Here is a 22,936-nt window from a genome sequence, read left to right as displayed (position 1 = left end):
AATTCATAACAAAACATTTCTCCCGTCACGGGCCAAGGCGACACGAACCAACCCAAACCAACCCAAACCATTCCCCATTTAAATGTTAATGCAATTGAAGGGAAACCGTTGGAGGGTCCTTTTATAGGGATAAACTACCTATGTATCTGCCACTTGAACCGGGAATAAGTTTCAAGAGAGCGCACAGAGCGCACAGAGCGCATGATGTGGCAGCCAGTTAGTTATCAAAATGATGGCAGTAATTAAATGAAAATGCACTTGACAGCATGGGGGGCAAAAAGTTCAGCGTTGCACCCAAGAAAGTTGCAAAAAGACGCCACAGAGAGAGAGAGCAACGCTTAAGTAATTTCTTTCAATCTGTAGAAACATGCGGGTTGGGAGATGGTATGTCAACGTCATTACGTCCTCCCGTTGGCAATTGTCGCATTTGTATTGCTAAACCAACAACAGAGCGCAGAGCCATGGCCACTGGAGTTGGCTTAAACGATTCCACACATAAATATGACAAGTTGTCGCCGGCAGCAGCAGCAGCAGGAAAAAAGGGAAGAGGCAGCAGTTTTTCTTGAGACATCTTTTGGTCCTTGTGTGGGGGCTCCTCAAGTGGCAAGATGCTTATGAAAACTCATGTGATGTATTTGTGGCCATTAAATGTGGCAAAACGACAGAACCTTGGCTATTTACGGTCGGGTGCTCGCTCCTGCTCGCTCCTGCGTGCGTGTCTGTGCGTGAACAGTAATGAATATTTATGTTGGCCATAATATTTTCATAGCCTCTATTAGTTGTAGTGTGTGTTGGGTATTTGTAAATATAGGGAAAAATCCCTACCACCCTCCCTCCCACCCTCTTTTGTGTGTGGGCAGTTTTCCATCTCCGCAAATCATTAATCAATTTACCGCAAAATGTCATCGTCACCTGCTCTCAAAAAACCAAAAAGAGCTACGAATATCATCATGATGGCGATGATAATATTTCTGTGGCATTAATTAACAGTAAAGACAGAAATACGCCGTAAAAGGTTAGCTTTGGAGTGATGAAACTGTTGGATACCCTTGGAGAAGTCAGTGCTTTTAGGTTCTTCTATCTATCGTTCCTTTAAAATAAATACTGATTGATTCTTATGTAGGTGACATTTCAACAATGAGTTTTTAGTATTTATTGTGGTATTTTTGTAACATATTTTTTATTTTTATTGGTTGTGGTATATTTTTGTATTTTTAGTGTATTTTAGTTTATTATTTTTTGGACCGTATTTTAAGATTTATGGAATCAACTTTTTTCAATTTAGGAAATATTCTCATTTTAGTATTTGTAGTCTTTTATATGGCATTTTGTTATTATTTTAATATTTCTAGTATTTTAAGTGCAATTTTTTTTAAGTATTTTATATATATTTTTATATTTACCAAAAGTATTTTTTATGGCAATTTGTTTTAAAATTTTTATTGGAATCAAAGAATTTTTTGCTTAAATTTTTTGCATTTGTTATTATTTTGGATGGTATTTTTTGTATAGTATTTTGTATAGTGTTTTTTAGTGTTTTAGTATTTTTGTTTGTATTTTTCTGTATTTTTTATAGTACTTTTCAGTATATTTTTAGTATTTTTCAGTATATTTGCAGTATATTTTCAGTATTTTTCAGTATTTTGGCTGATTGATATTCAAAAACGTGAAACTTTAATTTTTAATTGTGGTTTAAGTGTTGGAATATTAAAGCAAAAAAAAAAACTGTTTTTACATAAACTTGTCGTAAAGGATGTTTTTGCAGAAATGACTATACATTCACTCCGTTTTGATTCCTATCAAGAGAATACATATATCAGGCTTAATCCATTCTAGGGTACGATTCACTGCAAAAGAATCATGACACCCCCTTCCGCCATGGCCCATGCCCCATGCCCCATCGTCCATGGTATAATATGATGATGATATTTGCCTGGCGTTAATTAAAAGCCGCAGTAGCAGAAAAAAAAGGCCAGACAGACAGACAGAAAGTCGGGGATAGTCACCGGCGCTTGGAAGGCGTGACCCTGCAAATAAACTTTAACCCCAATGGCAGGTAGTGCCTCTGTGCACCTCCCCCCACCCCCTGCTGCCGTGTGTGTGTGTTTGCCCTGTCAACCAGTTAACATTTTTCTGCCAACTGCACTTTTCGCATATGCAAAATGAATGTGGATACAAATTCTGTACGAGTATATTTTCCCTTACTTTTTCTTGCTGCTTTTCCACATTTCTTTTTTTTTATGTGTGTATATTTTTATGGTCTGCTGACAAATTACGCGAACTTTCCATTAGGTGGGAAAGAGAGAGATGACTTGCTTTAAATCTTAAATTTTAGGGCCCATAAAAGAAGAATATTCTCAGGCTTAGGCTTTAAATTGCTTTTTAATTGTTTGTCAGTTGGAAAATTCTCTGTGTTTGAGAAGTAAACCAATGAAAATTTCTGTTTGAGTAGGAAAACCCCACCAGAACACACACATCGCTCTGATGAAAGTGGGAACACCTGTCGCCAGCAAAGATTAATATCGTGAAGCTCATTAAAATGTCAGACACGGGACAGGAGGGACCCTGCCACTGCCACTCAGTTTTTTTTCATCCACCTCTAAATAATTTTGTCTACATGGAAAAGTTCAAGGAACTGCACGGCAGGCTCTTCTTTTGTTTGCTCTGTCCCTGTCGCTCGTTCTCTTGATATATGGTCCAGGGGCAGGCAGCAGGCAGCATCTACATTGCCATGCATCATTTGGTGGCATGGAATGAAAGGGTGGTGGGGGTTGGTACTAATAAATTTATTACTGCCACACACACACACACACACACACACACACACGCTAATGATGTAACCACACATTTGGTTTGGAAAATTATCTCCACATTAAAAATAAGGCTGGCGGGGGATGGGGGACGATTTTAATGAGCATTTTCCAGCGGCTTTCTCAGACTTAAAGTTTGACTTTGAACCCAACCATAACCGAAAACTCCAAGGCTTAAAAGTTCCCTTCCCCTTTCCCCCTTCCCCCTGCCCGCCTAACTCTTATACTTGCAACTCATTTCCTGTCTGTTTGAGTGCCTAGGAGTTTTTCCTGTTGACAAATTGGCTTTAGGATGAAAGTTGCTTAGGCAAAAGTTTTCGGGGGCTTTAAGTCGGGGATCCCCGAGCCGGGACATTAGAGGCAACAGCTGTCCTTAAACCAGAGACCATTTACAGCCTGCTGCTATTAACGGGGCCATTTACCAAAATGACTTTCTGATTAGATGGCCAGGCCGGGGGAAAAGAAATCTCTTATCAAAGAAAAACTATGGGCTCTCTATGGTTTATAGTTTGGAAATGGCAAAACTGCCACTCAACTTTTTCTTTAGCCAGCAGACAGACAGAAGGAGAGACGGAGATTCTCTCTCTATCTTTTGCCTAGTCAGTCATCAGATGAAATTGCCGCGATAAACTTGATGAAAGTGTCTGCCTGCGAACCACCGCCTCCTCCTTCCCTTTTTTTTTTGCCACTTCGTGCAAGAGATTTATCAAAAACTGGGCAATCTGCCTGGGAGTTTTGTGCCTTCTGTATCTGAATATTTTTGCTGCCTCAGCCTCTGCTTCAGCCTCTTGTATGCCTCCTGCTGCTGCCTCTGTCTCTGCCTCTTAGCGTGTAAAGTAATTTGTTAACCAAATGACAGGCAGATGCCCCAACAACAGAGCAGAGCAGAGCACAGCAGAAGATGGTAGCAGCAGGATTTCAAATGAAATATTTAATTATGTGGCCAAGCAACAAGTAAGGAAGGAGCAAAGGGAATGGGATTGGGAATGGAGACAAGAATTTGGCATTCAAATGGTCATGCAAATCCACTTTACACCATCTTACAAAAAAAAGTGGGGCCTACAGAATTTTTGATCATCTCTCTCTTCAATAATACAAAAAAAACCTAACAAGAATATTACAATATTTCCGTTTAATTGCGGCCTCCAATCAATCAATAAAATTCCAATCCGTAAATAAATGAAAACAATTGCAACATTTTCCCTACCCCTACCCCCCCTTTACCATGTGTTGCGGTCTCGAAATTTAATTGAAAATCATTTTGTTGTTTAATTTGTGCAACAATACAGCAAACGCATGTAATTTGTGGGTTTTATTTTTGCAAAATCTATTGTTTTTTTTTTCGTTTTGGAAAGGGAAGGAATTTATTTGCTGAGGTGAAAGTTGTGTAAAGATTTCCTTGCAATTTTGTAATGTGTACATTTAGTAATTAAATATTTTAAATGGTGCCTAGAAATGGGTGGGGGGTTGGCTTTAATTGATTGATTGATTGACTGATTGATGGATGGTTTTGTGGGAAAGATTACATGGTCCAGGGTCGTTTCTTTTCATTATTTTAATTAAAGGTTGGGCCAACCATAGAGTTAATTTTTCGAAGGGAAAACTTATATATCACTCTTATACGACTTTTGTACACCTTTTTTATGGCTACTCTTATACATAATCAGCTTAGGTTGTTTCATGAAGGGAAAAGTCGTATAAAAAATCATTTGAGATGATTTCATAAAAATAAAACTCTTATACGGCTCTTATACCACTCTTATACAAAGTCATTTGAGATGATTTCATGATAGGAAAACTCTTGCACGACTTCTAAACCACTTTTATATGATTTTACGAACTAAGCTGTTATGCAACGCTTATACAACTCTTATACAAAATCATTTGGGATGATTTTACAAAAATAAAAAACGTATATGGCTCTTATACAACTTTTATACAAAACAAATTGAGACAAAAAAATTCTCAGAAAGAAAATTCTTATACGGTTCTTATACAACTCTTATACAAAATCATTTCAGATGATTTCATTACAGGAAAACACTTGTACTACTCCTATACTACTCTCACTCTTCTGCTGATTTCACGAATTAAGCTCTTATACACCTCTTATACAAAATATACTAAAACGTTTAAATCAAGTAATAATCTTAAAAAACTTCTATGAAATCAATCGAGTATATTTCGCGAAGAAAAATGTTATACACAAATATTTGCAGAGGATTGCCTCAAGTAAACTCTTATACACAATTAATTGGAATAATTTCACATATGAATAATGCTATAAAATTCGCATACAATTCTTATACAACTCTTATACCAGCTCCCATTCAAAATCCCATTAAAAGGCGCACCAACTTTTTGGAAACAAATCAAAGGCAAAAACTCGAAAGCGCCCTGGCGCCTGATTAATATTTATTATTTCATTAGCTCTCATTACACCATCGCATCAGCCCCATCGCATCAGCAATCCAATTGTTGGAGGAGAATTGTGGTGTGGTGCTTGAATTGTGGTTTTTGGCGGGTTGGCTTTCCATTCGGCATTCGATGGGTAACTTAAGTGTGGGGCCTGAGGCCCTGGGGCGTGGCCAAGACATAGGCACATATGTATGTGTGTGTGTGTTTGTGTGGGGTAATTGGATATTATTGAGCAACTCTTTTGGGGGTAAGGTAGCTTTTGTGGTAAGAGTCTGCTTGCATAAGTCGCCCTTTCCCCCTCTCTTTCTGTCGGTAATATGATCCAACACCTCAAATCCCCATAGCCTAAACCGCATTTGAATGTACATACAATACAAATTATAAACGTACGTATTTTTTTGTATATATGTATAACAAGTTATTATTTTTCATTTGCTACAAACATTTTTTAGACATTTTCTTTCTGTAACTGCCACGAAGCAACGAAATGCCATTAACTTCCTGTATTTTTGTGGATGTTGGCACTCGGCTAATTGTTGTTGTTGCTGTTGCTGCCCCGCATTCGTTGTTGCCTCTAATTTGTCAAAAACATTAAGCCAAGAGAGTCGTAAGTAAAACAATCAACTCTGGAGAGACATTTGGACATTTTTTTGTCGCTTTTTTTTTTGTTTGTTGTTGAAAATGCGACGAACCATGAAGGTTAGCTGATGGAACAGATACATATATATATTTAGAATATTATGGGTGGGTGTACGATTATATAAATGTATTTATCCATGGGAAATTAGCTGCGGTTGGTGTTGGGTTTTTTTTCCTATGGTTTTTATTGCTCTGGGAAGAACGTTACGAGTACAAAAAAAAATCTGTGTGCTTGTACAGTACGTTTCACTGCCATAAAAAAAAAGTGTGTGAATCCGAGGTTAGGTCGTAAAGATAGATCACATGATGCCTTCGTTAGTAAAGTTCATTCTTTAAGACGTTTAAATTTAACAATAAATAATAAATACTGATGGTTGGCTAGGAAGTGGGAAAACTTGGTACAACCGTCCTTCGATGCTAGATATTCGTTTAGTGATACACTTATAAACAGTATTCGACATTCAATAGCCGTGGTATTATATACTGCACTCCCTCTCATGAAAATTCCATTCCCAAAATATGATTTTTAAATATTTCTATCACAAAAATGTACCCTGAATATCATTGTGGTGTAGTATTTCGTTATGGTATTTTACTGCTAGTTTTCTAGTATTTTTTTATATCTTTCTAATTGTATTTATAGTATTTTCTGGTATTTTTCTAGTATTTTTCAACAAATATTTTGTAGATTTAATAAAAGTATTTTATGGAGAAAATTTGTGGTATTTCAGTAATATGTCCGTGTAATTTTCTAGTATTTTCTGGTATTTTTCTAGAATTTAATGTTTTTCTGAAAATAATCAGTATTGTTTTTTTTATTTTATTTTGTATTATAGTTTAGTATTTTCTGTTACCTTAAGTTATTTTTTTCAATTTGTTCAATCAATCTATCACAAATATTCCCTGAATATGTGCCACTTTCTCCACCAAACAGTCCTAAATCACATGAAATGCAACACTTTTAACCTTTTTGTACTACCAAAACGCACTCTAGCATGCGGCATAGATCGTGTTATGGGCAAAAACGCAATGCATGATCATTAAAAAAACAAAAACGCAAACGCACACAACTTCATTTAGTAATCACAAGGGACACAGCACCATCTTTATCGTTTGTTTCTCTCTGAGCGTGTGTGTGTGCGCGTCCGGCACTCATGACAATTGTCAACGACGAGACGAGACACAAATTAGCATTAGTATGAGTAATTAACTTAAATACAATAGAACAATTTAGTTTTCGCCAAATTGCACATGCGACAAACGACAACGACACAACGCCAGCGACGGGCAGAGAGCGACATTGTGTGTGGGTCGCCTGAACCGCCTCCTCCCGCCATACAATTGAAAATTTTGCATGCTAAATAAGGCAGCAGGGAATGCGGAGGGGTTCTGAGGGGGCCGTCGACATTTTGGACTGTAATTACGAGCGTGCACGTCAACTGCTGGCTGACCGCTTCAGCGACTATCGAAGCCATCTAGCGCTCATCTCTCCTATCCCCCCTGCTCCTCTGCGCTCCCTCCATTATGTTCCCATGCATATTTGATTTTCAGTTGGGGATTATATACGTACTCGTACGATATTGGGGGAGTGCTGCTGCTGCTGCTGCTATCGGATCTGTATAATTTCTGTGTGTAAGCGATTTTTTTTTTTTATACGTTTTCCTAAATGGACATTTCATGACCCAAATTTCAGTGTCAGCTAATGAGCATTTGATTGACTTTTTTTGCGCTTTATCAATGATATTCCAAGCGTAACCCCAGCGACATTATAATTTTGTACTTGCGTGTGGAATGATGAAGATACGTTTGGATGGTAGATACACGAAAATAGATAAAGCACCACATACCTGTAATGATAAAAAAAAGAGTAAAGGATTTGGTATTAGTGGTGTATTTTTAAGTGCACAAATTGGTTGTATGGAATTTTCGCGCAATTTTCAGAAATTGCATTATTATTATAGTACTTTCTGGTAATTAACAGAATTTTCTAGAATTTTGTTTAGTATTTCCTGGACTTTGCGCTGATTTTTCTAGTTTCAGAAATTTTTAAAAACCTTCTCATCTAATTATTTGGTATTTTCTGGCAATATTTTCTGGTGCTTTTTAGTATTTCTTTCCTTTTTTATTATGTTCTGGCTTATTTTAAAATTAACTAGTATTTTCTGGTATTTTGTAGTATTTTCAGATAGCTAAAGTCTATCATAAATGGTATTTTTCCTATCATTTTCGGGTATTTTGTAGTATTTTCAGATGGTAATGGTATTAATTGTATTTTCTGGTATTTTTTCTAACATTTTTTGGTTTTAGTGATATTTTTTATTTATTCAAAAACTTTCCCTAGTGATAAATATTTTTGGACCAAAGAAATGCCATAATTTATCCTAAAATGAAATTCTATGGGAATTCCCTTCTCAAATTTTGCTGAATCAACAGGCCACACAGACCTCCCCACCCTGCCTGCCCCACACTTAACCCTCAATGTTGACCGGGGGGACAATTTGAGCTTACAGATTGCCAATGGGCCCTTCAAAATGGCTTTTCCGCCATTCATGCGCCCGCCAAACACAATGCCCCATTCATTCACGAATGCTGCTCCTCGATGATGTTTTCTATATGTAAGTATTGCTTTTTGCTCCCTCTTTTTGATGGCCTTTTCTTCTATTTTTTTTTGTGCTCGGTGAAATTAAGTAGAACGATTCCTTTCTTATTTGCCGCCTTTGCTGCGGTGCGACCGCCGCCGTAGCCGTCGCCGCCACCGCCACCGCCTTCCTGGTTCGCCTTTTGTGACGTAAATAGGCGGAAAAGAAAATTATGTTTACGCAAAGGGTGTGCGGGTTGGGGTGTCTGGGGTTTTGATGGAGTTTCCGCAGGTCTCAGGTTTCTATGGCGTACAGCTTTTGGGGGACGGGGGTTGGGATGGTCCGCCTTCCTGTAGGCCTGGATGAATGAATGGATGTACAGTGGTTTTTCAAAGGGATGTGGAAATGGTTTGAATTTAACGACATTAAGTCGATAAGGAATGGAATGGAATGGAATGATGAATGTTCGCTCTTGGGGCAACCCATGGCGAATGAACTGGTTCAAAGTTGAGTTGGAGGCAGAGAACTGGTTTGCTTTTTTAGAATTCCTTTTTTTTAGAAGTTCCGTCTGTTATTTTACTGTATTTATAGTTTTTTTCTACTCTATGGTTTTTTTTATGGTCTGTTTTTTGTCTAGTTTCAGGTATTTTTTGGTAATTTCTGGTATTTTTAAAAAGTGTTTTAGTAATTACCGGTATTTTTTTTATTGTTTTCTGGTATTTTGTAGAAATTTAAAAAATTTCTTATGAGTATTTTCTGGTATTTTAATTAATTTCTGGTAGTTTGCTAGTAGTTTTATATTTTCTCTGTAATTTTTCTGTCGTTCCTCTTTATGATATTTTCTAGTATTTCGTGGTATTTTCTGATATTTTTAGTTGTTTTAGTGAATTCTCGAATTGTTCTAGTATATTCTGGTATTTTTATTTAGTATTTTGTGGTATTTTCAAGACTTTTTTACTGCTTTTCTCGAATTTATGTCATTTGTCTAGTATTTTATTAATTTTGTTGATGATTTCTAGTGTTTTATAGTATTTTCTGATGTTTTTAATGTTTTCCCTAATTGTTTTAGTAATGTCTGGTATTTTTAGTATATTCTGGTATTTTCTAGTATTTTATGCAGTATTTTCTGGTATTTTTCTATTAATATTCCATAACTAAAAAATTAGTCGGTAATCATGTTGCAGGGCGCTATTAAGTGAAATAATTAAAATAATTTCTCCCTTTTTAGCATTAATTATTCAACAAAAACGAACTTTAATTCGAACTAGTTCGACGGACCCTTGCACAAAGGACACACACACACCCACAGTGGACAGCCGCCTGCCCCTTCATCCCTCGGCTTGGAAGGAGCAGCATAATACTCTACCCCCCCTTACATGGCACGCAAATTAAATGAATTGCTTACCCCCAGCTACATGGCTACCCCATGCCGCATGCCACACCCCGGCCCCCCCCCCCCCCCCCCATCCTTTACACACCCATTAAAATCATGCTTCAATGGTTTTTGACCATTTTTACTCGAGATTCTTTTTGTTGTTGTTGCTTTTGTTGTTTGCTGGGGCAGCGCTTCAATGAAGTTTTTTGCAGCTTTGTTGCAGCACCCAGCGCCAGTGCAAAAAAAGTTCCAAGCCAAGTGGCAAAGTGGAGCAGCAGCAGGAACAGCAGCAGTCCCCGTCCAAAAGGAATGAATCCACTTTTCTGTGCCCCATTCTGCTGCCGCTGCCACACGATACCCGGTGGCACTCCTTTTCCTGTTCCTCTAGGTAAATGAACCTATGCAAGGAACACTTGCCTGCTAAATGATTTACGCACTTTGGGCAATTTAATGGAGCAATTTTCCCAGGCCCAGGCCACCGGCAGTGGGGGCCCATGTCGAGACATCGCTTTGGGGCGCCCCTCGGAAGAATGGAGCAGTTCAGTTTCTCCCTTTAATTTGTTAAATCAGCTGGGCGTTTCCGCCATCCCTTTTTTTTATATTTCTTACACCATTTTCTTAGTTTTTTTTTGGGTATAGAAAGGCAGTTTATTTATGGGGAAACAGAGAAGATAATTTTTGGCGGGGGGTGTTTTTTTTTGTAGGAATGAATCATCGAAAAGAATCAATATCTATGAGGGTATAGCTACGGCCTTTCGTGGGTATTTAAAGGTGTCTAAAATTTGCCCTAAAAGAGGCTAAAACGTAGTGGTAATAAGGGGAAGACCTTAGACAGGGGCATCCTTTTTCCCTGGCTAATTTTTGGATTTTCTTGAAAACTACTTTTTAAGATGGAGTATTTGCTGAAGTAGGGAAATGTTGAGGTTTATGTGGAGGTCATTCTTTAATTTATTTGGAAAATTGCAGCCTTAGATAAAACCCTACTTTAGTAAATTTGTTTGCACCATTTTCTTGGTGTATTTTTTTTAGGGGATTTATTGGGAAAAAGAAAATGATATGAATTGTATGAATTTTTTTTTGTAATAATGAATCATTTTTATTTTAATTAATAATTATATCCAAGAGCTACAAGACCTTCAGGCTGTTTATTTTATTTTCTAATATTTTTGTTCATAAACTTCTTAAGTTTATAATTTTTTTTTTTAATATTTATATACTTTTCTGTAAAAAAAAAACAAAAAAACTAAACGGAAGGAAAATCTAAGGAAATTTTTTTTTTAAATTTTATTTTCTAATATTTTTGTTCATAAACTTCTCAAGTTTTTAATTTTTTTTTTAAATATTTCTGTTCTTTTTTTGTTACAAAAAAACTAGAAGGAAAGAAAATCGAAGCAAATTTTTGGCAGTTTTGTAGTATTTTTCTCCAGATATTCCTTAAAAATTTATTTAATGATCTATTGGTTCCCTTAATTCAGAGATTCAACCACTCCCCTGCCTCGCGCTAGCTATTAAATCCTTTAATCCTTTCTATTTATATTTTTGTAATTTTGTATTTACAAGTTTAATCCGGTATTTCTCTTCACTTTAAAGTTTTTTACTGTTTTTTTTCTGTTTTTCTTTATTTTTTTCTTTTTGTTTTTTTTTGTATTGATGTGTCGGTTTCCCCCCCGTTAAAGCTGTGGTCCCTTCCATCGTGACAGCGTGATATTCTCTCTCTTTGGCGCTGCATAAAACATCAAAAGCTGTGTGTGAAAATCTAAAGGACAGCAAAAACCATACTCCATGGGCCCCTGCCCCCACCCCGCCCCACGCCCCTCTTGCATGCTAAACAAATAAGAACCATAGAGCGCAAAAAAATATGGAAAAAAAAACAAAAAAAAAGCTGCGTTTCGACGACTGATGGCTGGTGGCCCCTAAAGCTGTGCTATGATTTTTTTTCGGCTACCCTTGCAAGAGGGGGTGCTTGGGGGGAGGGTATTTTGATTTTTGGCTGATGTTTGAAAAATCAGAAAAGAAGTATATGTTACAGGGTATCCAACGATTCGATCTCTGTGGCTCTGAGGATTTTCTGAGGTTTTGTTGTGGGGTTTTTTTTTTTGTTTTTTTTTCTTTTCTTGTTGCTGCTGCTGTTTGATGCAAGTGCATATTGTTGTTGGTTGAAGTGTGTGGCAAGGGGAGGGGGGAGCGAAGGGGAAAAATAAAATCGCATAAACAAAAGGCGCCCTAAAGTTGATTTCCGGTTTCCGCTCAAATGGTTGCTGCCTCTGCCGCTGCCTCTGCCTACCCTGCCCCACCCCACCCCACCCCAACCAACAGCAGCAGCAGCAGTACTTTACCCTTGCACCCCTCCCACCCCCTCTCCTCCCTGGGCTCTTGACGCGTTCGTGTGAGAATTCCGTGAGAGATTGAGTGCAGCTGCAGGGTAATTGTGGGCACATATACGTGCATGGCTGTGTGTGTGCGTGTGTATCAGAGTGTGTGTGGGTGTGGCTGTTGCGAGGGCGTGTGTCTATTGGGGTGTGTAAATTTCATATTTTATGATTGACTCCCAACCGAACAACAGCCAGAAAAATTCCAACAAACCGAAACGAAACGAAACGTAGCAAAACTTTAAGTTTTTTTCAATGATGCCGAACAGGATTAAACAAGTTTTCAAGGATCGCCATCCAGAGTGGAGGATTATGTAGGATTAACAGAATTTTTGGCTTGAACGCCGATGGTTTTCAGTGAGGCAGTGCCTCTCTAATGAAGGCCTCCAAAAGCACGAATTTCTGTGGGATGTGGGGAGGGGATTCACCGAGGAACTCGAGCGGAAACTTGCCAAATAGCAGCAGGAGTGAGCCAGGCCAGCCATGTGGCATGTGGCATTGTCATTTGTCTTTGACTCGGCTCTTTTCTCTGATTGCGTGCTGTCAGCACATTAAGAGGCAACATGTGGCGGCAGCACATTAACGCAGGAGGGAGCGCAGCCCCAGCATCGGCCCCATTTTTGGTCACTTTTTGGATTGGGGAAATTTACAATTTGAGTGAAAATAAATAAAAGAACTAACAAATAGGGACTAAGGCTAACAGGACTAGGGAAAAAGAGAGGGGAGCTCTGAAAAAAGGGAAACCTTTAACTTCGGAAAAAGTTTTTCTACTGAAAAATGAAACAAAATAAAGTTGAAAATCCCTTGTAAATTTATATCTTTACACCTGAAGATTATTTTAATTACATTTTTTGATAAATAAAACACTTTTATATCGAACCAATGACATAAAAGAGCATAAACCTCTAGAAGCCCTTTTTCAACCGTAGAGAGAGAGAGAGAGATTCTACTGTTTGTAAATTAAATTTTTCCCTGGCTGCTTATAAATTTTTCAATTGATGGGACCTTGATGCAAAGCCCCTCCCCCTTTCCCCCACATTGCCACGTCCGTCCCCAAACGAATTCTATCAATATTTAATTGAGCTTAACCTTTTTTCCCCTCTCTCTCTCTCTCTCTCTCTCTCTCTCTATCACTCTCTGACCGCAGAAACTTCAACTTTTGCCACCTCCTGTTTGTTGTGTCGTGCACCTTTTTTACAAAAGAACAACAACAACAACAAACAAGAGAAATAAAAACACAAGACGACAACTCAAATGAAACTTCAATTATTCCACGTAAAAAATAAGCAGGCGGTCAAGGCTGTGGTGGGTGGGTGGGTTGCCGTCGCCTCTTGACCATAAATTGTAGGTAAAACAAGAGAATGAATAGTGGAGAGGAAACGACATATTTTGTACCCTTGAAGGGCATTTGATACTCTATTTTTTTGAGAGGTTTATGCCAGGATTTTATTAGTATTTTTATGTATTAATTTTTATTTACTACAATTTTCGGTATTACATTTTTGTTAATACATTTTTCTTGGGTTTTGAGTTTGTTCATTTATTTCTATATTTTCGTTAGAGGCTTTCTATACGTTTGCGATATTATTTGATTTTTGTATGTATTCTTTTTTTAATTAATTTTTTTTTATTATTTGTTTTTTATAAGTTTACGATGTAGTTTATTTTTTAAGAATTTTTATTTTTAAACTTATTTATTTATTATTTTTAAGTGAAAATTGTTTGGTTTTTTATTAAAGGGTTTTATTAGTATTTGATTTGTATTTTAAATTTTATTGATTATATTTTTTTGGTAGGATTTTTCGATTAATATTTTTTGTGTATTATTTATTATTTTTTGGAGAAAATAATTTGTTCTTTTATTATGGAGTTTTGTTAGTTTTTGATTTTTATTTGTATTTTTTTTATAAATATTTTTTTTATGTACTTTTTTTATAAATATTTATTTTCTAATAATTTTTTAAGTTTTTTTGTTATATATCTTAACACAAGAAATATTTTCGGTTTTTTAGAGAATGCTGGTGTCAGGATTGCTGAAATTTATATAATTTTGTTACGAATTTAAAAAGCTAGCGGTTTTTATAGATCTACCGCGATAGGAATAGCTTGGAACACGAAAAACCTCTACAAATTTGTCAAATTCTTAAAATATCCTGAAACAATAAAAAAGACGCTGCCTTTAGACACATAAACCTCTTTTTTTCATAATAAAAACCTTTAAGATAATGTACTGATAATATCCTTGTAAGTCCTATACATTTTCTACCTTCTAAGGAAGACTATCATTTGCCCAAAACCTACTAAAAAATCATCATACCCTGTCTATCTCTCTCTCTCTCCGAAAAAAACACTAAAGAGAGGCACATCATATATTTGTTTCTGTTTTCTGTGTTCTTTGTTGTTCTGCGGCCTAGTCACGATTTTTTGTTTACCCGATAGACAGGGGCAGGGGCAGGTCCTCTTTGAATCTTTTCATTTACCGTTACCCCACCCCGTGCCCCGCCACCGTGGCAGGGGACCCACCAAAATGATGGTCCTTTTGCACTTATTTGTTTGGTGATTTGTTTGACTTGCGTGTCGATGATGACACAACAGAAAGAAAGAAAAACGGCAGCAGCAACAGGAAGAGGAACAGGAACCAGGAACATCACGAAGCAGGAAAAGTACTAAGTAAAATTTTCCACACCAAAAAGAAAAAACCGGGCACCACACCTCCAACAGAAAAAAAGGCAAGAAAAAAAAAACACAACTTATAATAATCATAAAAATGGCAGCAGACAGCAGATGTCGTCGCAGTGCATATGAAGCGGAAAAGGGGGCAGCAGGCGGTCAGCAGGGGGGGCTAAGGGTTGATGGAAGTGGGGGGAGACCCCACTGCTGACCAACACCGGAAATTGTTGCAAATGTCAGCAACATTTCTTCTACACATATTGCGTGTGTTTACACTCGTGTCCTTATTTATTGTATGAGAGATAAAAAGAGGAAGGAAATATGAATGGAAAGGGTAAAGAAAGAGGGCATGTAGAGGAAGAAAGATCTGCTTTAAAGAGCTACATTTTGTAACACGTCGGGAAATGGGAAATTTGCCAAAAATATTTATGAGTAACAAAGAAAAATACGGCGAAAATGTTAAGAAATGTGCAAAGCATAGAGAAGAGAGGGGAAAAAAATAAAGTAGAGAAAAAAAATGAGAAAAGAGCGATGCACTTAAAGATGTGGCATTTTTATGCGTGGAAAAACTGTGCATTTTCTTAAGGTGCAATTGAGGAAAACGTTTTAATTCAATTGTAGAAAAAGGAAGCCTGCGGAGGAATATTTTTCAGGAGGAGTAAGATATTTTTTAGTGGAGAATTTAAGTTTTTTTTAAGAGATATTTGTTTTATATTTATGTTTTATAGAAAAGTGTGGCGAATGTTCCCAAATGTTCCTTGCATCCTTTATAGAATAGAACATCCTTAAAGCTTTTAAAGGGTCTGAAAGAATGACCATAAAGAACACTCTCAAGTCTTAGAAATCAAATGAGAGATTTCCTTGAAATAAAGGCGGTACTGGGAGTCTTTTTCTTTGGAATAAAGAGGATTCCTTGCAGGAATGAGAAGATGGCATATTAAATACCATAATTTGCATACAAATTTTAAGAATATATACTTTTCGGAGTCTGAAATTATTTCTTCTCTTGTGATCCTCTTTACCAACACCTGCAACATGCTCATCTGAGACGCTCTCTCTCACTCAGTCACTGCTCAGACTCAGCAACATTGAATCTAAACCAGATCCATATGTATATCGAGCCAGCTATCGTTGTAACTAATATTCATTGAATACCGATTACTTATTCTAAAAACCTGGACAGATAATTGAACCAAATAATATCCTCATCCAAATTTTGTGTAATTTTATATTTGAATTTTTTATTTTTGTAAATCATCGTAATTTTTCTGCGAGTGTTGTATAAGTCGTTTTAACAGTAGCAGCAAACAACAAAATTTGTATCAGTGATATTTTTTTATAATCAAATATACAAAATAAAATCCCAACTATAATAAAAAAAAAATAATACAAAAATTACAAAATAATAACTGTATTTTTTAATCTTTTTTCTTCTTAAACAACAAAAAAAAACCGTCCCTTAGAGGGTTTTTCCCTTAAAAATTATGCTAATTATAAATAAAGGGTTACTCAAATGTTCTCAAATTATCAGTTGTTAAAAATTAAGCACTTTCTAGCCAGCAATTAATCTTCATAATTGTAGTAACCCTACTTTATCCTAATACTCGTGACCCTTCACCCTTCGCATCAATCTAAATCTTGTTTTTAACCCCCAAAAGACTATCCGCATTACTTCCTACTCCTTAGATGAAAACCCATTTTTATTGTGCTTTAATTACTTGCTTTTCTTTCTGTCTATCTTTTTTCTTGGCATTTTTCTTGATGGTTGGAATCTCTCTTTCTCTCTATCTCCGTTTATGAGGCGTTTGCATGTTCTGTCGATTTGATGGTAACGCATAAACAAGGAAAAACCAAGACAGAGACAGGGAAAACCTGGGACAGAGACAGGGAAAAACCGAGTTAGAGACAGAGACAGATGGAGAGAGAGAGAGAGAGAAACAGGGCTAATGAGTTTTAAGGGGCACCCTGCTTCGCATGGAATCATTCTCGTGGGTGCCATATCCATCCCCGTTTGTAATGAGCGACGGAAAATCTCCAAAAGAAGGCAAGAACCTTCACCAGTTTACGATGTCCGTGGGAGGACCCCTGGGGGGTTGGGGTTGGGGCTTGGGTTGGGGGGCTATGAGCACGTTATTAAACGAGAAGCCCAAAGGAGAGCAGATTCCTGCAGTTTGATGTCAGAGTTCATGGCGGCTGGCTGGCTGGCTGCACTTTTCATCTTCATCAGAGCTCTCCCCCTCTCTTTCTCTCTCTCTCACCCTCCTACGCATATAAGGTAATTAAAAGTTATGGCTGGGCCAGCAACTTATTAATTTCTGCATTATTTAAGCGTGTAATTTATGTGTTCTGTTGGCATTCTTAATTGCATTACACACCGGCGGTAGGTTAATGCATGTTAAATGCATAATGAGAGACCACCAGAGAAAGAGAGTGAGAGCAAGAGAGGAGAGAGGGGCGGAGAGAGCGGGTGGGAGAGGAAACTGTCATATGAGCACTGATCTGTGTGGCATGGCGTTTGTTTTATTAATTGAAGTGTAATCAGAGACACCTGCCAACAGTCACGTAGCACATTTCGCCCCCCCCCCCCCCCCCCCTCCCCTCCCCACCACCCATTCACTCCCCCTGCCAATCGCCACAAGGTCGAAAGCATTCCGATGAGAGTGCAGGGATAAGGCGAAACTCTCTCCACTAAAAGCCGCTGAAAATTATACGAAAACCTTGGGAAAGTGTGAAACACTGGGAGAAAGAAACACCATCGAAGGGAAACTTGAGGAAAATTTCATTAAGATGTATGGATATTCATGGAAATCGGAGGTACAGGCCTTGGTTAAACGATTGAATACCCCATATCGAATATTTATCGATTCCTCAGAACTAGGAACCCGAAGAGGGCAAAATATTGTTTCAAACAGTATCGTATTTGTTTAAATATCCTATAGATTGATGATCCCACATCAAGTAAATAGTTACATAGATTATTATCCCTTTTTGGTAAAAATTATCGGTTATTATCGATATGTAAACTTTGACTAATATGTAGTATAATCGTTATCGATCAGAAAACCATTATTGATATAGATTATTATTTAATTTTATCGAAACGGTAATTATTGAGTTCTATCGATAACTTATTATTGAATTTTATCGAAACGACAATTATTCAGTACTATCGAGAACTTATATAGATAATATTTCATTGGTAATCGATAACCATGTTGTTCTGATAAATGAATGCTATCGAGTACTATCGGCTATGATCAAAATCAAGTCAAATATCCACAAAGATTATGGTAGATTTTTTTGGAGTACTATCGTTATCTTATCCAGATGCAGTAATATTGCATAGGTAATCGATAATCATATTGTTGTTTATCGAGTAGTATCGATAATTATCGACATAAAACATCAGCAAGATTATGGTCGATTATTATCGAGTAGCATTATCGAAACGATTATTATTGATTAATATCGATATCTTAGCTAGATTATTGAATTTAATCAATAATCGATAACCATGTAGCTGTTACTAACGAATGTTATCGAGTTCTATCGATTAATATCGACATCAGACGGATTATTGTCGAATATTATGGAGTGTACTGTCGATATATCCACTTTTAAATAAGGGACTAACAATAAAGTTAGGATTATCGATTACTAGCGAATGTTATCGATTGGAAAACTTAATATTATGGATAAATATCTATTATGCCTATCCTATCTCCCCCCTTTTTGCTCAGTGCATCACTTAGCTCAACGGCAGTTCTCTATTTTCTGTCTCACCAAACTCGTTTTTGTTCGTGCCTGTTTTGGGTCCTTGGTCCTTGACTATCTTTCATCGGCTTGCAATTTGATTTTGTCGCTTTAGTTTAACACAAATTATTTCCGATAACATCTTCAGCGACAGTGAAAGAGAGAGAGAGAGAAAGTGGAGTCTACTTCCACTTCCACTTCACTTTCCTTCCTTCCTGTTGGAACCTTTTAATAATTTCATTTAGTGCCAAAAATTGTCTTAAACGCAAATTGAATTAAGCCACCAAATGGCGGAAGAAAAGCCAACTTCTTGGCACTTTTTTCAGTTTTTGTTTTTTTGCTTTTTTTTTAACCCCAAACTCAAGGGCCTGCCACTTGGCTAATGGCGCTCAAGGACTTGGAGAAAAGGAGACTGTTTCAGGTAGCCGAAATTGGAAATGGAATTTTTGCACCGGACATTTTCCTCATTCTTTTTTTTCGGACCACGTAAAGCAATTTGTGTGGAACTGCATTGATGTCAGGGGCTTAAAAGCCTTGTCAAAAAATGGGAAAAACCCCCTTCCCAACGACAGGTGTAGGGGGGAAAATGCAAATGTAAAGCAAAAGTAAATAAAATACCCATACAATACGGTTGACATTTGGCTTTCCCGCAGAGAGAGAGAGAGAGGAAAGAGTTGAAATGGGAAATGGGAAAACAGAGATCGCTCTTTGGGGAGGCGTGCGAATTGTTTAGCAACAAAAATTCATTGGTCCAAAAAGCTTTGGTTTTTTATTTATAGAAAGAGAGGGACAGACAGCGCCTGTGTGAGGGAGAGCAACAGTTTGCGGCCAAAAGCACAAACAAAAGTTTTTCCCAACTTTTTTGGGGGGGATCCGGGGCCTTATTTGATTTGCATTTCGCAAGCAAATAAATAAGCAAATTGAAAAAAATGAGCCAAGAAAAACTACAACTAGAAAAGCTGTCCCCCAGACAGCACAGAGAGGAAAAGGAAAAGGAAAATGGGGTAGGAAAATGAGTGGCAGTGGGGGAGGTGGCCTGCCATTTTGGCACATAGCAATTTCCGTTGAGTGCAGCAGCCGGCAGCCTGACAAAAATGTGGAATATCTAGACGTGTAGGTCCTTCCATCCTTTGAGGTCTTCTCTGAGGGGTAAGCAGATTCCAAAAAGTTAAAAGTTTAATTGTGCGCAACTGCTCTCTTTCTGCTGCTGCTGCTGCTGCCAGGAGGATGTGATGTCACAGAAGGTTGTGCCTCGAGAGGCAGCAGGACACATCTCTCTCTCTCTCTCCGTCTGTCGCTGTGTGACAAGTTTTATTAAGTTTATTTCTATATATTTTCACATTTTGCATTTAAACAAAGGCAGGGGCCACTGTGGCACTGGCAGGACGTGATGCCACAAAGTTTGTCGTGAGGATGGAGGAGGCGGGGGGGCACAGTGCTACTCGATTGCATGTTGCACAAACACACCAACACACTGTGGATTTGACATGGCACGATGCACACACTTGACTGCTCGATGGCCCCTGCTGTGTGTGTGTGCCACCAGTGCCCCCCCCTATTTTCTGGTCACTTAAAGCCGCCTTTAAGCAAGGCAGGGGGAATTGCCTCTTTTGCCACATCAAAACCGTTTAAAATGAAAGAAAAGCAATATGTTGCACTGCTGCTGCTGCCGGCTGCTGCAGATGACAAGCAAACATCCAAGGCATATGCCCATATACCACCTGGAATCAAGCTGTGAGCCTCAGCCTCAGCCCCAGTACTCTCCCTCCCCCCCTCTCAGGAGTGTATCCTTTCTTGAGTTTTCGGCCTGTGTAAAATATTTACCAACCATCAGTCGCTGTCATACTTTTTTAATTGACTTATCAATAATTCATGCAACAGCCACACACAAACACAAACACATACACATGCCACATGTGGAGTGTGGCACAAGAGGCAAAGACAGGTGGCAGTATGGGCGCAGGAATGAATACTCATAAATACAAATGAAGTCTCACTGCAGTCTCAGTGTGAATGAATAGAGCAAAGAAAAAATGAGACAGAGAGAGGGAGACAGAGAGAGAGAGAGAGATGAGGCAGAGACAGAGAGAATCAGAGCTAGAGGGAGAGTCAGAGATGGAAGAAGAATCAGGCTGCAGGCTGCAGTTCAACGACTTAAATTCATATACAGCCTGCCCCCACCCACTCTCTTTGTAGCACTCTCTATAATGCATCCCTGCATATCTTTTTTTTTTGCGAGTTGCAGTATCTTTTTCCTGTAGATTTCACAAAAAACGTCGCGGTCCCCTTGAGTTCTCCTCAGTTTCTATCATCCTCTGTCTTTCAACAGCTTGCCAGCCATTAAAAAAGATTTATATCGATAGTATTCGATAGTTTTCCATATAAATTATTGAGTTATTGTTTTCTATGTCGATAAATTCAATAAAAACTTGTTTCTATATAATTTATCGATATCGATAATAGCCGATTAACTGATGTCTAATCATATTGATTCTATTGATAATAATCGATAACATTCGGTCAAAATTTACCCCAATTTGTTATCTATATCGATAGACAGTGCCAAAATTCCATAATAATTTGTTTTGATATAAGTTATCGAAAGCGATAATGGGCGATTAACTGATATATTATCATAAAGCTTTATATTGATAATAATCGATAACATTCGGTCAAAATTGAGCCCAATTTGTTATCTATATCGATAGCAATTCATAGAAAAGGCTTAAATTCAATAAAAATTTGTTTTAATTTTAGTAATCGGTATCGATAACAATCGATAATGCTTGATAGCATTGAATAATAGTTTTTAGCGATTATTTTGCCCATTAGTCATCAAATTGAGTACTAATTTATCTATATTTTTATTATCGATACCAAATAATCCCTAGTTATCGAAAAAATTCGATAATAATTTGTATCTATATATATTGGTTAATGATATCCAAAATTATCGTTCGTTATCGAAGACATTAAGTAATAATTTTAGTCTAAAAAATATTGGTGAATGAAATCGATCATTTTTGGTAATATTCGATTACAGCCGATACATCTTCCCACTCCATTTTGAAGTTATATTTCTCCAAAGATTTTGTAGATATTTTCTTGAAATTTTCATACCACATTCCCGTAGTTTTCTCTACCATTTCTATGCCCTCTTCTTGCCTTGATATCCATACCATTTTCCCCGTGTCCTTTACCTTCGCAATCTCATCTTTTATCTCAGGGTTTTTCCACTCGAAAATTGCCTTCGTATATATTTTTTTTTGATTAATTTAGGACCTGCGCTAGTCAGAAATATTTCACATTTTTACTAAGGAGAAAGTTTATCTCTTTTGCACTTTACAGTTTACTCTAGTTCTTTTTTTTTATGGTAAAGGGGTTTCCCCCCTCATGTGATTGATGCATTTTTAATGCGCAAAAGGAGTTACGAGAATGGAATGCATTTTCCACAGAAGAAGGATGGAGGAGGAGGACACCTCTTTAAGGATTGCATTCGGCAGAAGATGGAAATGCTGCAGCGACTCAAAGTCTTTCGTTTAGTCTCTTCACTCTTTGCTTTTTTCTCGCTTTTTAAATTTTCCAAAATCACGCGCTCAAAGTAAAGAAAAAATTCATAATCGAGGAAAAAAGTAGAAGAAGGAGGCAACCTTTTTATCAAGGATGAAATCAAATTTAACGCATCGCTTGGATTTTTAGGGGGCAGGGCATGAGGGGAGAGGGGCATGTAAGGCCACGTATCCCACTTGACATGAAGGCAACGCAGCGAAACGCAATGTAGTTTGCGGGGGGCGGAGGGGGGCAGGCAGGGCACGTGCCGCGTGGATTACGCGTGGCAAAGAGCTCCACACGAGGCCGCCGCCGTGATGCCGAAAGAAATATGAAAGGACACAAGGCAGGGGCAAGGCGTGAGGCAGAAGCAGCGTGAAATATGTGTAGCATAAGACAAGGCGCATAATCAAAATGTAAGCAACAACAACAGCAGGAGCTGAGGAGGCAGCAACAGCCATCAGCATCCTCCGGTTGCACATGCCACTTACACGAGTGCAGAACCCCTGCCCTTAGCCTAGCCTTTGGCTTCATAAAGCAGCAGGGATCTTGCCCCCGAAAAAAAAACAGGAAAAAACAAAAGGCGATGGAATAAAAATCTTATGCCCGAGCTACCAGTTGATGTAGCGCGCACTTTGGGGCACAGAAAGAGAGGCAGGGAGGAGGCATGAATGACATGAGTGCTTCGTGCGGATTCGAGTGTGGGCGGGCGAGAGTGAATGAAATGCAGGCGTACAACCAACCACTCGACATATCGATCATTATATTTTCAGA

The 22,936-nt window shown here is 37.9% G+C and overlaps 2 protein-coding genes across 2 annotated transcripts in view; one reads left to right on the top strand and one right to left on the bottom strand.

Moving 5' to 3' along the window:
• LOC108154948 (regulating synaptic membrane exocytosis protein 2) overlaps positions 1-22,936 on the top strand; it is a 186,268-nt gene that overhangs the window by 41,340 nt on the left and 121,992 nt on the right. The gene's annotated exons all lie outside the window — the stretch shown is intronic.
• The window catches only part of LOC108153852 (protein couch potato), a gene marked incomplete at its 5' end in the record, with an annotated part of 81,722 nt that overhangs the window by 56,253 nt on the left and 2,533 nt on the right, over positions 1-22,936 (bottom strand). The gene's annotated exons all lie outside the window — the stretch shown is intronic.

The sequence above is a fragment of the Drosophila miranda genome, chromosome 2 (assembly GCF_003369915.1).
Source record: "Drosophila miranda strain MSH22 chromosome 2, D.miranda_PacBio2.1, whole genome shotgun sequence".
Classification (NCBI taxonomy): Eukaryota; Metazoa; Arthropoda; class Insecta; order Diptera; family Drosophilidae; genus Drosophila; species Drosophila miranda.
Note: the sequence above shows the minus strand (reverse complement) of the source record. Positions and strands in the feature narration are given on the sequence as shown.